General features: G+C 41.6%; 1 non-coding gene across 1 annotated transcript; it reads right to left on the bottom strand.

Annotated features, from left to right (window-relative positions):
- Positions 1 to 1,912: 1,912 nt before the first annotated feature.
- Positions 1,913 to 1,994, bottom strand: TRNAS-UGA (transfer RNA serine (anticodon UGA)). Its single transcript has one exon. It is a non-coding gene; the product is annotated as a tRNA-Ser (tRNA).
- Between the last annotated feature and the right edge of the window lie 3,006 nt (positions 1,995 to 5,000).

Genomic DNA, 5,000 nt, shown 5'->3' with positions numbered 1-5,000 from the left:
CTTCAGCGAGAGAAAAGGAATGGCTGGCAATACAGCGACGGATAAGTACTCAAACGCACTTTACTACATGCAGACTTTGCATTTCATTGAGTTTTAAAGAATATTCAAGGATGACGGAAAACAGTCAGCGTTAGTCGGCAGGATTCAAACCTGCGCTTTGAGAACCCAATGGATTTCTAGTCCATCGCCTTAACCACTCGGCCACGACTACACGGCATTTGTGTCCCTCTTTTTCTGTGCTCGCAGATCTTCTCATCCTGTTTGTATATTTTGGAGTTTCTTTTCTTCCTCTCCAATGTGCCTACGTTTGCCTACTTTTGCTAACTAAAATAAACAGCACTTTATCTCATGGGCCTTCTTTTGGAAGACTCTCTACAGCCTACTCAGAATGTTGACCAGCTTCCTCCTTTTTACTCACACCTCACTATGTATTCTTGGACATTGGCTGACTACTGCCAGATCTCATCTATTAATCAGCTTATACAGACACTGCAGCAAATTCATATGCTACCAGCACAATCCAGACCAGATACAAATAATCCCTGCATTCACTCAAAGGTAACTTATTCATACTAAATCCTGTGCATGCTGCCAGATGGATTTACTACAGAAGTGTAGCAGAGACGATTCCTGGAAGAGGAAAGAAAGTAAAGGCTGGGCGAAGCCTTCTAGAGTAGAGTCCAGAAGAGTAAAAAAAAGTGCATTACTTTGAAAACTTGTTTTCTGGGCTATTTGAAATCAATAACGTGTCAATGTTTAGGAAAAAATAGATAACTAAAGACAGAAGGAATCCAACTATTAAACTGAGTCGAGATAGAAATATAGCCAAAAGGCAGCTTCTGTTCTTTCCCAAAATCTCTCTAGGCGCTGTTTTTTTAAATGTGCATCGTTTCAAAGTTACCGCTAAGGGAGAGTTGGAACCTCTTTCTTTTTTTGCATGGCTCTTCTTTCTATCTACAGGCTCACTAAGGCAAAATCAAAATGTTAAATAGCTTTCTGTGGTTAAGCCCTGGTCACACAACTCACTGTGTGTGACTTTACTCTTGGCTGGCTCAGGGCAGACCTCTATTATCAAACAACTTACACAGCATGGGCAACCGGTTAGCATTCTGACAGACAAACTAAATGTAGAGCCTTCATTCCCCACAGGAATGCCATCGAAACCAGACACATTGTGACCGAAAGCAAACCAAGCATATAGTCAGTTTTTTCATAAAGGTTTTTCTTGTGCTTAAACCATGACCCTAGCCACTATCCTGAAATGATAAAAAAGTTATGTGTACTTTGTTTTCTTTTTCTTTTTCCCATCAGGCTTTCTGCTCCAAAGGTCTGCTCCGTCGATCCAACTGAGATTTCTGATCTTTCGTATTGAGAAGGTTGCACTATGCCTTGTTACCTTTTTTATGTTGCTAGGAAATTCCTAAATAGCTTTACATGGCTGAGCAGCCCCTTGAGTGCTGCAGTTAAGTCTTGATAGTTCCTGATAGTCGTGTGGTTTTTAAATCTATTTGATCACATCATGCTAAAAGTGCTTAGACGGTTGGAAGAAGTCCAATGGCAAACAAGTGATAGTCGTGCTTTTCCAACTCTTTGGAGTCCTCCAAGTTGCTAATGGCATTAGGAAATCTCTCTGGAGGCAGACAAAGGGAAAGCTGGCGCCAGGAGAGACAAGTAGGTTTTAGCATTGTAAATGCTGCTTGGGCTCTCTTTTCTATTGGTGAAAATAAAAGTTGCGTCAAACAGTCATTTAAGCCTCAGAATAAAGTAATTGCTGTGAACAAACATGGAGCACGACTGAGACATAGCAAGCATATCGATCGCATTTCATCATGTATTGGTTAAAACAGTTTTGACAGTGGGGTGTGGAAAAGCAAACTGATCAACAGACTAGCACCCACGGGAACAAACCAAACGTAGTTGGCAGGATTCGAACCTGCGCGGGGAAACCCCAATGGATTTCAAGTCCATCACCTTAACCACTCGGCCACAACTACACAGGAATGCTTTGAGGGAAACCATTCGAAGAATGGTAGGGTTTGAGGCCCTTCTGATTCCATCTCTTTAGTTTGCGTTAGTGCTTAGGACGGCATGAAACATTCTTCAGCGAGAGAAAAGGAATGGCTGGCAATACAGCGACGGATAAGTACTCAAACGCACTTTACTACATGCAGACTTTGCATTTCATTGAGTTTTAAAGAATATTCAAGGATGACGGAAAACAAACCTCCGTAGTCGGCAGGATTCAAACCTGCGCTTTGAGAACCCAATGGATTTCTAGTCCATCGCCTTAACCACTCGGCCACGACTACACGGCATTTGTGTCCCTCTTTTTCTGTGCTCGCAGATCTTCTCATCCTGTTTGTATATTTTGGAGTTTCTTTTCTTCCTCTCCAATGTGCCTACGTTTGCCTACTTTTGCTAACTAAAATAAACAGCACTTTATCTCATGGGCCTTCTTTTGGAAGACTCTCTACAGCCTACTCAGAATGTTGACCAGCTTCCTCCTTTTTACTCACACCTCACTATGTATTCTTGGACATTGGCTGACTACTGCCAGATCTCATCTATTAATCAGCTTATACAGACACTGCAGCAAATTCATATGCTACCAGCACAATCCAGACCAGATACAAATAATCCCTGCATTCACTCAAAGGTAACTTATTCATACTAAATCCCGTGCATGCTGCCAGATGGATTTACTACAGAACTGTAGCAGAGACGATTCCTGGAAGAGGAAAGAAAGTAAAGGCTGGGCGAAGCCTTCTAGAGTAGAGTCCAGAAGAGAAAAAAAAAAGTGCATTACTTTGAAAACTTGTTTTCTGGGCTATTTGAAATCAATAACGTGTCAATGTTTAGGAAAAAATAGATAACTAAAGACAGAAGGAATCCAACTATTAAACTGAGTCGAGATAGAAATATAGCCAAAAGGCAGCTTCTGTTCTTTCCCAAAATCTCTCTAGGCGCTGTTTTTTTAAATGTGCATCGTTTCAAAGTTACCGCTAAGGGAGAGTTGGAACCTCTTTCTTTTTTTGCATGGCTCTTCTTTCTATCTACAGGCTCACTAAGGCAAAATCAAAATGTTAAATAGCTTTCTGTGGTTAAGCCCTGGTCACACAACTCACTGTGTGTGACTTTACTCTTGGCTGGCTCAGGGCAGACCTCTATTATCAAACAACTTACACAGCATGGGCAACCGGTTAGCATTCTGACAGACAAACTAAATGTAGAGCCTTCATTCCCCACAGGAATGCCATCGAAACCAGACACATTGTGACCGAAAGCAAACCAAGCATATAGTCAGTTTTTTCATAAAGGTTTTTCTTGTGCTTAAACCATGACCCTAGCCACTTTCCTGAAATGATAAAAAAGTTATGTGTACTTTGTTTTCTTTTTCTTTTTCCCATCAGGCTTTCTGCTCCAAAGGTCTGCTCCGTCGATCCAACTGAGATTTCTGATCTTTCGTATTGAGAAGGTTGCACTATGCCTTGTTACCTTTTTTATGTTGCTAGGAAATTCCTAAATAGCTTTACATGGCTGAGCAGCCCCTTGAGTGCTGCAGTTAAGTCTTGATAGTTCCTGATAGTCGTGTGGTTTTTAAATCTATTTGATCACATCATGCTAAAAGTGCTTAGACGGTTGGAAGAAGTCCAATGGCAAACAAGTGATAGTCGTGCTTTTCCAACTCTTTGGAGTCCTCCAAGTTGCTAATGGCATTAGGAAATCTCTCTGGAGGCAGACAAAGGGAAAGCTGGCGCCAAGAGAGACAAGTAGGTTTTAGCATTGTAAATGCTGCTTGGGCTCTCTTTTCTATTGGTGAAAATAAAAGTTGCGTCAAACAGTCATTTAAGCCTCAGAATAAAGTAATTGCTGTGAACAAACATGGAGCACGACTGAGACATAGCAAGCATATCGATCGCTTTTCATCATGTATTGGTTAAAACAGTTTTGACAGTGGGGTGTGGAAAAGCAAACTGATCAACAGACTAGCACCCACGGGAACAAACCAAACGTAGTTGGCAGGATTCGAACTTGCGCGGGGAAACCCCAATGGATTTCAAGTCCATCACCTTAACCACTCGGCCACAACTACACAGGAATGCTTTGAGGGAAACCATTCGAAGAACGGTAGGGTTTGAGGCCCTTCTGATTCCATCTCTTTAGTTTGCGTTAGTGCTTAGGACGGCATGAAACATTCTTCAGCGAGAGAAAAGGAATGGCTGGCAATACAGCGACGGATAAGTACTCAAACGCACTTTACTACATGCAGACTTTGCATTTCATTGAGTTTTAAAGAATATTCAAGGATGACGGAAAACAAACCTCCGTAGTCGGCAGGATTCAAACCTGCGCTTTGAGAACCCAATGGATTTCTAGTCCATCGCCTTAACCACTCGGCCACGACTACACGGCGTTTGTGTCCCTCTTTTTCTGTGCTCGCAGATCTTCTCATCCTGTTTGTATATTTTGGAGTTTCTTTTCTTCCTCTCCAATGTGCCTACGTTTGCCTACTTTTGCTAACTAAAATAAACAGCACTTTATCTCATGGGCCTTCTTTTGGAAGACTCTCTACAGCCTACTCAGAATGTTGACCAGCTTCCTCCTTTTTACTCACACCTCACTATGTATTCTTGGACATTGGCTGACTACTGCCAGATCTCATCTATTAATCAGCTTATACAGACACTGCAGCAAATTCATATGCTACCAGCACAATCCAGACCAGATACAAATAATCCCTGCATTCACTCAAAGGTAACTTATTCATACTAAATCCTGTGCATGCTGCCAGATGGATTTACTACAGAAGTGTAGCAGAGACGATTCCTGGAAGAGGAAAGAAAGTAAAGGCTGGGCGAAGCCTTCTAGAGTAGAGTCCAGAAGAGAAAAAAAAAAGTGCATTACTTTGAAAACTTGTTTTCTGGCCTATTTGAAATCAATAACGTGTCAATGTTTAGGAAAAAATAGATAACTAAAGACAGAAGGAATCCAACTATTAA

This window comes from Pelobates fuscus, chromosome 12 (assembly GCF_036172605.1).
Source record: "Pelobates fuscus isolate aPelFus1 chromosome 12, aPelFus1.pri, whole genome shotgun sequence".
Lineage (NCBI taxonomy): Eukaryota > Metazoa > Chordata > Amphibia > Anura > Pelobatidae > Pelobates > Pelobates fuscus.
The sequence above is the reverse complement of the archived record's forward strand: the minus strand, read 5'-3'. Positions and strand labels throughout refer to the sequence as shown.